The sequence below is a fragment of the Triticum dicoccoides genome, chromosome 4B (genome assembly GCF_002162155.2).
Source record: "Triticum dicoccoides isolate Atlit2015 ecotype Zavitan chromosome 4B, WEW_v2.0, whole genome shotgun sequence".
Taxonomy (NCBI): Eukaryota; Viridiplantae; Streptophyta; class Magnoliopsida; order Poales; family Poaceae; genus Triticum; species Triticum dicoccoides.
In genome coordinates, this window is record NC_041387.1 from 681,357,930 (window position 1) to 681,371,607 (window position 13,678).

A 13,678-nucleotide genomic window follows, 5' to 3' on the forward strand; every position below is an offset into this window, starting at 1 on the left:
TGGATGGAAGATGCCAGCTAGGGTTTCGCCTCAAGTGGGGTTGATGGGGGAGGCGAGGAGCGACGGGTACCGTTGGATCCGGGAGGATCCAATGGTGTTTTGTGCATGATCCGTGTGCTCTGTCCACGGACCAATCAGAACGCAATACAATATTATGACCAATTAAATTGGTCGTGACAAATTTAAAAAAAAGATGTTAGATCATCTCAGCTATTTACTTGACCTAATAATTGGAAAAAAATGAAACAAATGAAAAACCTTCTCATCATGTCATCAAATATGACCTAGTTTTTTGAAGAAAAAAAATAGCAAAATAGTAATAAGGAACTTTTAATTTTTCAAGTGCTCAAAATGAGTTTTTTTGTGAAGTACATACCAAATATTTTTTGCAAAGTTGTATCAAATCATTTTTCTAAAATACTAGACCATATTTAATGTACAAATAACCAAATGGTTGGGTGTCAAAACTTTTATTCCACCTCTCGTGAAAAAGACAAATTTCTGCCGATTCAATTGGAAGCGGGTCAAATTTGAACTGCAGCTGCCTCATAGCTTGCTCTTTATTTTTTTCCAAAAATCATTTCTAGGTACATAAGTATCTATTTAATCATAGAAACACCAAAAAAATTCCAAGATTCAACCACTAGCTAGGAACGGTCATTCCCGCCGTTTTGACAGCATTTTGAAACGGGCATAAAAAATTCAAAAAAATATCTAAAAATTGGAAAATCTTCAGATTGTTTCATTATATGTGACTAAGTTACCAGGAAAAATAATAAACTTGTAATACGACAATTCTTTTAAAAAAGTGTTCTCAGAAATGAGCTATCATCTGTGAAGATTCGTGGATTTCAAGCCAAATGCTCAATCTTATGGCCACATTCATGGCATAGTTTGTTTAAATGATCTCATATTGTGCACAAGGGTGCATCTTGGAATGACAAACAATGTTTCCTAAGGAAGTTATCATTTTCTTTGCACGGAAAATTCATTTTCCATTTTTTGAGTGTCCGAAAAGAGTTTTTTTTGTGAAGGACCTACCAAATATTTGTTGCAAAATTGGACCTAATAAATTTTATAAAATACTAGGACACATTTAATGCACAATTGACCAAATGGTTGGGTGTAAAAAGTTTTGATCCACCTCTCGTCAAAAAGACAAATTTCCGCCGATTCAGTAAGAAGCGGGTAAAATTTCAACTGCAGCTGCCTTGTAGCTTGCTCATTATTTTTTCCAAAAATCATTTCTAGGTACATAAGTATCTATTTAATTAGAGAAACACCAAAAAAATTCCAAGATTCAAGCACTAGCTAGGAACGGTCATTCCCGCGGTTTTGACCGCATTTTGAAACGGGCATAAAAAATTTCAAAAAAAATCAAAAAATTGGAAAACCTTCGGATTGTGTCATCATATGTTACCAAGTTTCCAGGAAAATAATAAACTTGTAATACGGAAATTATTTTAAAAAAGTGTTCTCAAAAATGAGCTATCATGCGTGAAGATTCATGGCTTTCAAGCCAAATGCTTAATCTTATGGCCACATTCATGGCATAGTTTGTTCAAATGATCTCATATTGTGCACAAGGGTGCATCCTGGAATTCCAAACAATGTTGCCTAAGGGAGTTTTCATTTTCTTTGCACGGAAAATTCATTTTCCATTTTCTGAGTGCCTGAAATGAGTTTTTTTGTGAAGGACCTACCATATATTTGTTGCAAAATTGGACCAAATCAATTTTATAAAATACTAGGCCATATTTAATGCACAATTGACAAAATGGTTGGGTGTAAAAAGTTTTGATCCACCTCTAGTGAAAAAGACAAATTTTCGCCGATCCACCTCTAGTTTGCTATTTATTTTTTCCAAAAATCATTTCTAGTTACATAAGTACCTATTTAATCATAAATACATGGTTTGGTGGCGATACGTCGAGGTTTGGACGGTGGCCGAGGGCCCCAACCCTAGAGCGCGTAAACTTGCATGCCCGTCGCGTGGTCACCGCGTGACCGTGGCATTGCCATGTGTTCTACACGGCCTAGGCATGTCTAGTCGGTTAGGCACTCCCCAGGTAGGTGCTAGGAAGAAAATCACAACATAAGATTCTCACGAGGAGACCGATCGATGCTCAAACATGAATAAGCAGCCAAGTGTTTGATTAGCGGTACGGGAAATGCACATGGCTAATGGGCGTGATTTTTGGCTAAGGATAATCAGTTACTAAGAAGACCGTGTTCACCAATTTTCAGCTCAAAAGGAGGAGCCTAGGTGGTACTTGCTTTGCAAAGTACCACACTGGACATAAATACAAATGTTGAAGCCGGGCTCAAAATAATGAATGGATTGAGCTGGCATTTGGTGGAGGATGGTTATTTGGGTAGAGGAAAGCATTGTAGAAAATGGAAACCATTTGGACATGCCAAAGTGGTACTTCCTTCACAAAGTGTTTTTTCTGAACAGAATATGAAAATGAATATTTTTGAATTATTTTTGAACTACGCAAGGAAGGTTTTTTACATATTTGACGAAGATATGACCCAAAGAATTTATGAGATTTTTTAGGGAATTTTGGGAATGACAGAAATATAGGTTGCTTCACAACCTAGGGCAAAAACTGCCACATGGACATGACACATAGGCAAAACTGATGAGGTGGCGCCTAGTCATAGCAACCCACCACAATTTACAAGGTTATGACCATCTATATTGGTCATGATCAGCTAGAAATAAGGCAGCGGACCTGTGCTATCTGCTTTATGACCATTTCGTGTTAGAAAATTACGACCTTCTGACCAAAATGGTCGCTATTGTTTAGAGTTTGGAGCCCCCCGAACAGCTTTTGACCAATTGGTCTGAAATGGTCATAGATCTATGACCAATTCTTCCAGGGTCATTGATAGAAGGTCATTAGTTGACATATTTCTTGTAGTGGCAGGTGCGGAGGGCGCCGGAGCCACGGGCACCGAGGCCGCGGTCGAAGCCAGCGCCGGGGCCGGGGGCGCTGGGGCCGCGGGTGCCAAGGCCATAGGTGCGGGAGGCGTGGGAGTTGCAGCGGGAGCCGTGATAGCCTCGGGAAGAGGGGGCCCCGAGGGCACCAAGGCCGCGGGCACCAGAGCCGCGGTCAGAGGAGGCGCCGCGGGCGGGGGCGTCGAGCCTATAGGCACCGTTGGGTGATGCGCCTCAAAGCCAGGGGCGGGCCAAGAGCGGCACGTGAGCGCCCTGGGATAGGCGTCGAGGCTCCCACGTCATCGGTGGCGGGAAGAACAGCCGGGGGTACTTGCTGAAACGGAAACACATGCTCATCAAAGTAAACGTGCCGGGAAGTGAACAGACAATGGGAGATGGGATTGTAGCACTGATAGCCCTTGGAGTTAGAAGGGTAGCCGATGAAGATGCATGCAACAGAACATGGTGCAAGTTTATGAGGACCAGTGTCGGCAGTGCTAGGATAACAAAGGCACCCGAAAATACGCAAACCATCATAAGACGGTGGTGTACCAAAGAGAAGGTGATGAGGTGCATAATCGTGGGCGGCAGGGTCGAAGGTTAGGTAGAAGTGATGCGGTAGCAAGTCTCCGGCCAGAAGCGAGGCGGCACATTTGCATGGAACAGGAGCGTGCGAACGCAGTCGTTCAGAGTGCGAAGGATGTGTTCGGCTCGACCGTTCTGCTGTGAAGTATACGGGCATGTGAGATGAAAAACTGTGCCATGGTGCGACAGAAAAGTGTGGAAGGCAAGGTTGTCGAACTCTTTTCCATTGTCAGTATGAAGAGCAAGAATGTGACGCCCAAACTGCGTGCTGACATAGGAGTAAAAAGCCTTCAAAGTGGAGAGTGCATCTGACTTTCGTCGCAAAGGGAAGTTCCACACATAATGAGAATAATCATCAAGAATAAACAGATACTATAAGTAGCCGAATTACTAGGAATAGGAGAGGTCCACACATCGCTATGAATCAACTGAAAAGGAAAAGAAGCAATGGTGGTGGAGTTATTAAACGGAAGGCGAACATGTTTGCCGACACGACATGCATGACAAGTGTGATCCTCTAGCTTATTACAACTGAAACTGAAACTCCTAAGAATATGACGAAGTGTGACGGGGTTGGGATGACCCGAACGAGCGTGCCAGTGATCGACACCAGCAGAGAGAGAAACCCGTGCGGTGGTGGCGGAGGAAGGCGAATGCACCGGATAGAGCTTGTCGGGGTTGTCACATCGGTGGAGTACCATCCTCGTTTGAGCGTCCTTAACACAAAAATCAAGCTCGTCAAATTCAACAGTGACATGATTTTCATGAGTGAAACAACAAACGGAAATAAGATTCTTAATAAGATGAGGAGACACAAGTATGTTAGACAAAGATAAAGTCATGGAATTAGAAGGAAAAAAAGTGTGCCCGACGTGTGTGATAGGAAGTGTGGAACCGTCGCCGACAATGATGCGACGATCGGTGGTGACGATAGTGAAGGAGGCAAGATTACCAGGATGAGCAAACATGTGAGCCGTGCCCCGGTGTCCATGTACCAATCACCGCCTCCAGTGTAGTTGTTCGGTGTAGGGGCGGTGTGCAGCATGGCGCGGAGCACCAAATCCAAAGGCGCCGATGGCAGCGCCGGCGAGGGGGACAGAGACGCCATCAGGAAGCCGTAACCGCCGCTCAGCTACAGCGGTGGGTACCCTCCATAGGGCTGCGGAGTTGGGTAGTACACCTGATGCGCCGGCAGACGCGACACGGGAAGGGTCGGCGCAGGGGCCTGTGGGACTAGCATGGTGCATGCATGAACGACACCGGTCCACGGGTTGCTTCCGGCGGCCCACAGAGGGGGCACCTAGAGCTGCTATTGCTGCTGACGAGGCGCGGCTGCGCCCTGCTACTGCTGCTGCTGGCCTCCGCCGCGCCGGCCTCCGTGGCGCCGTTCGGCGAGAGGCACATGAGGGGCAGGAGGCCCGTACGGGAGAGGCAGCAGCCTCAGCTGCTGCAGTGGCGTCGGGTACGGCTGCGGCGGCGCCGGGTACGGTGTCTGGTGGCTCGGCTGAGGGGGCACGGCCAGGGCTGCGGGGAGCCGGCGGGGGCCCGCAGCGGGTGGTGCCGGTGGCAAGGGCAGTGTGGATAGCCCGCACATTCACCTGCTTCATCCCCCGCTCCTCCAGCCGGAGGTACGCAACAAACTTGGCGAAGGAGGGCTCGGGGATGAGGGAAAGGTTCGCCACAGCGCTGCCGAAGTCCTCGTTGAACCCGGCAGTGAGCGTGCTGAGGAGGAGGTCATCATCGATCTTCACGCCAATATTGCGGAGCTCGTCAGCGAGAGTCTTGAGACGGCGACAATAGTCGTCAATGGAGGTGTTGTCCTGGTGGCACCCAAAAAACTCTTGCTGCAAACAAACACGATGTTGAAGACGATTGTCGGTGAAGTGCCCGTTTAGCTTGGTCCACACAGCATGGGCGTCATCACCATCCTTCAGGACCGTCTGAAAGAGGTCCGGCGAGATGGTGAGGAATAACCAACGGATGATCATGGTGTCGATGGTGGACCAGTTATGGAAGTCGGGGACGAGGTTGGAGTCGACGGAGCCATCCACATGATCCATGAGGTGGTACTCCCGTAGCAGGAGGGAGAAGTTCGTCTTCCACACGTAGTAGGAGGATTCCGTCTGGGAGAGATGAACTGGAACCCGCTCGTAGATGTTGAGGTTGTGGATGTCGTTGACGTCGGGAGAGTTGGCGTCAGCGAACGGGTTGGAGTTGGTAGACACGGACGAAGTGACGGACGACATGGCGGAGAGGGTAGTGAGGCTAGGGTTGGGCTCGGTTTAGGGTTCGGGTCCGGCTGGCGGCGGCGGATCGGCTCGGTGTAGGGTTCGGGCGGGCGGAGGTGGAGGCAGTAGCAGCTAGGAGGAGCGGCGGATGGGAGGGAGGTGGAAGGCGGCGGCGCTACGGGGTATTGCGGGTGGCGCGGCGACAGTAGGGGGATGGCAGCGGTGCGGGCAGCGAAGGGGTGGAGCGCAGCGGCGGGGAGAATGGAAGGAGCGGCGACGGCAGGCGCAAGAGATGCTCGGGCAGCGGCGGCTCGATGGCGGCAGTGGCGGCGCAGAGAAGGCGCGCAGCGGCGGTGGCGGAAACTAGGGTTGAACCTAGGAAATTGATACCATGTATGTTGTGAGATTTGCATGATGTATTACTCAGGTGCAAACGCACGTATATATGAAGTACAACGGTGGGCCAAGACCTCAACTATACAAGGCAACTAGGAGGTGTGCCAGTATCCAGATATGCACAACACATATACTCAACAGCCTGGTATAACCAACTCGCGTCAGACCTAGGTTTTCACAATGGATCTCATCAAAGTCAACCATGTGTTCCTGCCACCAAGTTTGCACTATCCTAGTGGAAACATCTAGCTGAGCTAGAAAAGACCGTCATCGCTGCACAATCATATCCTTTGCGTCAAGTTGTCGTCCATAGATTCCCTCTCACTGCCGAAGGCAACCACTATATCTAAGGAGGGCATCCCTCACGAAGATCTTCTGACGCCCACCGAAATCAGAAGCTATGTCGCTGCTGCCGGAATGGTCATATGTGGCATCACAAACGTCGGAGATGAAGAAGCCTAATCATGAAAAACCAGGTCCTAGCCGGCAACCGCAAGGTGTTGGGGAACGTAGCATGCAATTTCAAAAGAATCCCTACGATCACGCAAGATCTATCTAGGAGATGCGTAGTAACGAGAGGGGGAGAGTGTGTCCACGTACCATCGTAGACTGAAAGTGGAAGCATTAGGTTAACGCAGTTCATGTAGTCAAACGTCTTCACGATCCAACCGATCTAGCACCGATTGTACGACACCTCTGAGTTAAGCACACGTTCAGCTCGATGACGTTCGTCGAACTCTTGACCTAGCAAAGGGTCTAGGGATAGTTTCGTCAGCACGACAGCGTGATCACAGTGTTGGTGATGTGATCCGCGCAGGGCTTCGCCTAAGCACTACGATGATACTATCGGAGGAGTAAACGGTGGAGGGGGCCACCGAAGACGGCTAAGACAACGTTGTGCCTTTGGGTGCCCCCCTGCCCCCGTATATATAGGAGGAGGGGAGGAGGCGGCCGGCTGTCAGGACCCCGACTCAATGCCACACTGATCTAGCATGTAACACCTCATATCACTTTGCGGCCTCACGCACGGTATTCCCATGGGTGTCGCCTAACCAGGCCCGGGACCGTTTGCGCCTTTTGGCACACGTACATGATAGTGTGGCTAGCATCCATATGACAAGGAGCCCGGGCTGACATGGCTAGTCGTAAACCAAGCAACAAATGTGTCGGTCATCAACGAGTGAATCCGGGCTGTAGCAGCTGGGCTAGCAGGACTCCGGTAAACCGGGCTGTAGCAGGCTAACAGGACTCCGGTAGACACCGCGTTACATTTCCCCGAAGGGACAGACACATGAACGAAGAAGGACACATGTCGGCCAGCCTAAGTGTTCCGGAGCAGTAGCAAGCTACCAAGGCTCGGTGGAAGCACTAGGAGACATTTCCCGTTAAGAGAGGCTACCAAGGATAAACAACTAGATAGTCAGATCCCACACATACCAAGCATTTCAATAACATACACACAATATGCTCGATATGTGCAAATACAACATGGCATCACAACATGACTCTACAACTCAAGTATTTTATTCAACAGGCTCCGAGGAGCGAGATATTACAAACATGGGTCTATGACTCAACATTCAGAGCATACAAGTCAAAGCACAAACGGAAGCTTAACATGTCTGAGTACAGACATCTACAAATGAAAAAGGCTGAGAAGCCTGACTATCTACTAGATCCTGCCGAGGGCACAAGATCGTCGCTGAGGTAGCAAGCTAAGAGTCGAAGTCCAAGCGGAACTACTAGCGAGACTAAAGTCTCTCTGTGAAACATAAAATAGGCAAACGTGAGTACAAATGTACCCAACAAGACTTACATCAGAACTAACTACATATGCATCATTATCAACAAAGGGGATGGTGGGGTTTAACTGCAGCAAGCCAGCTTTGACTCGGTGGCTATCCTGAACTACGACTGCAAGTAACTCTTTTGAGGTGGCGCACGCGAGTCCACATATTCACCATATCAATACACCATTATGGATCCGCTCCCGTCTCCCTACGAGAACGCCATCCATAGCACTCACACTTATCTTGCGTATTTTAGAGTATCCACTTTCACTTGTGTATGAACTGTACAGGCAACCCAGAAGTCCTTTATCGCGGACACGGCTATTCGAATAGATGATGTTAACCCTGCAGGGTTGTACTTCTTCATACATGTTTCCACCACTTAGCGTCTGCACACGACATGTGCTCGGCAGACTTCAAGTGAAAACCGACGTGGGTCTAGAGCGCGACCTACCTAAACACTCAAGTCTCTAGTCTAGGTTTATCGCCTATTCAGGTTCCATCCACAGGGAGTCCGGCCGAGGTTTCCACATACGGCCCCGAACAATGTGTACAGGGTTCCGCGACACCAAACGGGCGCCCGGCATACCCGGCCACGTGCCTACCACATCACAGCCCACCCCTCCGGTCAGCGCCGCGCACGGCCTCCAGCATACTACAAACACCAGAAACTACTTGCAACTCCCGGACAGAGGACAAGGGTGATTAAGAAGTCGAGCGGGGTCATATTTCAGGGACCAATGCATGGTAGTAGCTGTTTCATGGATCACAAACACAGAACTCAGTTCCTGAGGACGACTTCAATGAGACAACCCACCATGTACTCCTACATGGCCTCTCACCGCTACCTTTACCAAATCGTGTTCACACACTTAGCTCACACACAGTAGGACATGTTCACACACCTCTGATTCATCCCCGATGAATCAGACCTGACTCAACTCTAAGCCGTAGCAGGCATGACAAACAAGCATGAATGAGTAGGCACAACAGGGCTCAATCAACTCCTACTCATGCTAGTGGTTTCATCTATTTACTGTGGCAATGACAGGTCATGCAGAGGATAAAGGGGTTCAGCTACCGCAACAAGTAACAGATGAATCGTTGTTGTCCTAATGCAGTAAAAGAGAGCAGGAGCGAGAGAGTAGGATTGTATCGGAATGAATAAGGGGGTTTCGCTTGCCTGGCACTTCTGAAGATAGTATAGTTCTTCATCTGTGTCATCGATCACATCGTCGGTACACGTCTACTGAGAGGGGACAAGCACCGACAAACAAAGAGGAAACACAATCAATGCAATGAAACAATATGATGCATGATCATGACATAGCAATATGCTGAGATTTGAGCTAATGCAACTAACAGCGATTTAAATGAAGTTGGTTTGAATACAGGATTCAAATTCAAATTCCATATGTGATTATTCAAATGCCATTTAATTGATTTGACCTGATCAGCATGCATAAGTTGCTCCAACATGCATGAACATGGTACAGATGGATAGATTGGATTTTTCTGATAATTTTTCATATATAACTTATTTCATTCTGAGTTACAGTTGAATTTATATGAATTTTAGAAGTTTTAGCTATTTTCTGGGATTTCCTGAATTAAAATAAATCCAGAAAATAATTTACTGCGCCAGCACGATGTCAGCATGACGTCAGCACGACATCAGTAGGACGTCAGCGAGTCAACGGGCCAGTCCAGGTCAAACCTAACCTGTGGGTCCCGTCTGTCAGTGACTAACCTAACTAATCTAATTTAGTTAGAGTTAAACTAACACTAAACTAGTTTAGTTAGTGGCATGGGGCCCACATGTTAGTGACATAGAGTGAGTTAGCGAGGTGATTAACCCCTAACAGTGGTGATTAGCACTAATTAAAACTTAAACTAGTTCAATTAGGGGCCGGCCCCACATGTCATGGACTCAGGTGGGGTCCAGCCAGGGTCAAGTGGGTCAAACCCACCGGCGACTTGACGCCGGCGAGGCCAGAAACGGCGGAGGTCTCGGGATTGCTCCTCCGGCGTCGAAAGAGCGTCAGAGAGCATCTACGCGGAGCTGGAGAACGCGTGCATCCAACGGTGCAAGCAGCACCTGCTGGGGAGGCCGGAAACGACGACGGCGTCGAGGGCAGCAGCGACCGAAGCTCGGCGTTGATGGATTCATTGTTACGGTGAGCAAGGCGTGCATTGCTTGGCATCTACGGTGGCTGCACGTGCTAACAAGGCTGTTGGGCATGCTAGCATGACCAAAGGGTCATCGGACTAACGCCGGTGACGTGCTCGGGCAGCGGTGAGCTTTGGCCTCGATGAACACGATGGCTACGGTGTGCAAAAGGACGAGGCATTAGGGGGAAAATGACCGGAGGCTCACAGCGCGTCTATTGAAGTACTCGTCGGGCTCGAGGAAGGCCTGCAGACGACGGAGCGACGACGGGGATCGTCGGATCCCGCGGAAGAAGACGGCGGCATTCAGGATGAAGCAGGGCTTCCCGACCCGCGTGGCTCGGCAAGGAGGAGTAGGGCGATGGGGCGGTTCTTTTAGACACGACGGAGAGGCGGGGCAGTGGCTCTGGCTGCAGCGAACGGCGTCGGTGGCGGTGGGGATGCTCGGCCATGGGGAGGGAAAGCAGAGGAGCGAGGGGGAGAGAGAACCAGACAGCGAGAGAGGGGCAGAGAGGTGCTTGGCATCTCCAGGGTGACGTCGGGGGGGGGGGTGGCAGCAAGCAGGAGGTGGCGCGCGCGTCGGGCACACGCCCTCCTGCCTACTGGCAGGAGGTTGAAGACGATGGCGGTTTCAGTGGGCTGGGCCGCTGGAGTTGGGCCAGGTGGGCTGCCAGGTGAGCGCCAGGTACTTTCTCTCTCTCTCTCTCCTTTATTTGTTTTAGTTTTCTATTTCTTCTGTAGCTTTAGGGCTTTATTTAAAATACCATAACAAACCTAAAAATCATGAAACTAATCATGGCTACTGTTTAGAATATATCCAACAGTAAACATTTTAGTTTATGATTATTTGAGCATTTAAATTATTTAATAGCATTTAAATGCCCAAATGCAAATACTATATGATTTAATTCAGAGCCCAAATATGTCATGGAAAAATGTGCAACACCTCTGGTTATTGTTTCCAGCATTATCCAGAAATGATGAAAAAATTTAAAAGCCATTTGGAATCACTAAGAATATTTTAATTAAACCTAGTGAGTTCCTTTGATGCTAGTGTTTAAGCAATCCCCATTTCAAGTTCCTTTCAAGATTAAACATGATGCATCACCAAAAGCTAGCACTAGGCATTGCCAAAAGTTAGGGATGTGACAACTCGCCCCCACTAAGCAAGAATCTCGTCCCGAGGTTCAAGCATAGGGAAAGAGGAAGGGGGGGGGACACAAAGCTAACACAATCTTCACGATCCAACTGTCCTTCTCAAAGATGTTGATTTATTGCTTCATATTGATCTTAACGTCTTTGCTTTTGAGATCTTCATCCAACTTGATGACGTCGGAAAGAAACTCTATCGGAAAGGATCATTGAAACTCTCCATACCAGGCTAAGGCAATTCACAAACGATCGTTTGGCGGGGTGCGAAGGAATGGCATGCCTAACTAGAATGGATGATGTGGATTACCTTGTTGAAGACAATGCAAGGAATGATTTTAGCTTATCATCGGAAATGGATGGAACCCATGGTAGAATGGCACATTGGCGGTGCAAGCTGGGAATGACATGCAAATGTTGGGAATGATTCTAGTAACTGGGGAGGAACCCCATCAGTAGAGAGTGATTCCACTGTTTGAAAGGGTTATAGCATAACCGAGGAAACTGGAAGCAATCCCAGTTGGTGCCGATGATAACACCTAGATCTTGCGTGTGCTCTCAAGAACTTGAGTGTTTCCATATTCATCAAGGTTTTACCAACATCCATGTCAAGGATCCTCGCAACACAATATACTACCATGATGAGTATTGGTGGAGGAAGCAGATGCAAGGAAGATAACACTTTCTCAGATTTCACCTTAGCGAGGCCAAGGGGACAAAATCTGGATGATCGACCAAGAGACATTTAGCACTCCGCTTCTAATGTTATCCTTGATGTGCTAGCGCCACCCATTTACTAAAATGGTTTGGTACCTAGAATCATCAAGTAAAAGGTCGGACTTCGGAAATACATATATCCATAAGGGACAACTTCTGGAGTATATCCTATGGAGTCCTTATGGGGAGGTGGCCAACTTCCTCAATCAAGATACTACAATATTAGGTCCTCCAGCTGAGTGTGTTGGCCATGACATCCACTTTACCGGTTATGGTGAGACCAATATTATAGTTCTTGAAAAAACGTTCCAACCATCATAACTGCCTGAGATTCAGATCCGGTTGGTGTCAGAATATTCCAGACTCATCAAGTCTAGAAAGAAAAATGAAAGTTTGCAACACAAATCGACAAGATGGCATTGCGAGATTCTAGGGGAATGAACTACGATATCAAGCTCCAAAAAATGAGCCGTTTCTGCTACATACATGTGAACACGCTGTCGCAGACAAGTATGACCACGTAGTAGAGTTATAGTAAAACACTACCAAGTGCAGGTGGGGAACCATCATAGAGGATAACGAAATCTTGTACAAATCCGTCTGGTACCTTCGGGACTAGCACTTAGAACTTATTAACCTTGAAAAAATCAATCAGTGGCTTGGTGTGCTAGGGACACATATATAATGAAGGTTGCAAGTCTCCGAACCACAGAATACTTCGCACGTATGCATGACCGATTTGGGATGATTCCAAAGGAAGCAACATTGACTTTCTCGAATCCACGGCGGCAACTTGCATCAAATGCACATGAACTGGAGGAAGTCTCTTCTTACATCCGAACATATGCTTCATGAGCTAGCATGAAGAAATGCTTATAGAAGTTTCCAATACTAGTTGGATGTGCAACACGAATCATGGAGGAGACACAATGCTGCTGATGAGCTCAACAACAAGTCATCGAGATTTCCATGTAAATGGAATTCCATAATTATGTGAACAAGGTGATAGCATTGGTCAGACCAAAGGATATAATGGTGTATGCCCGAGGAGTCAACCAAGACTAAGACAACATTACGAACATCGTTGGTTCTAATTTGATTTGAGGATAACCCATGCTCAAATCAAAGTTTTGGCAAGACAATAGATCCAATAATTGACCACGAGGTTCATTCAAGGAAGATATCATCTATCTTCAACACACACACACACACACACACACACACACACACAAGATATCCCTTAAATTGAACTAAGTCGGATAAGCTTTCATCTTCCAACTCTCCAATTTGTTGTTTAGCCTAACCAACTCGCTCGGGGTATCGACACAGATTCTTGGAGAAGGGTTGGTTCATAGAGAAACCAACTTGATCACGAGCTTAACATAGCGGTCAGGTGACAACCTGGTGATACTTCCGAGAAGACATTCAGAAAATCATGAACCACCATATGTTACTAAGCTCGAGAACAATCTTGCTTTTCAGGGCAAGACGATATGATCGACAGAGCGAGGGATTGATACAATCCTAACTCATTGATCGGAGGGTGCACCGGAAATAAGGACTAGGTAGGAAGATCAATCTTAGAATGATGATTCCATAACCAACACACTAAGAATGAGATTTTCGTCCATTAACCACTAAGCAACATGGTTGCTAGGGGTATTGATTTAACACATCATGATTCACTTGTCGGCGTTCCG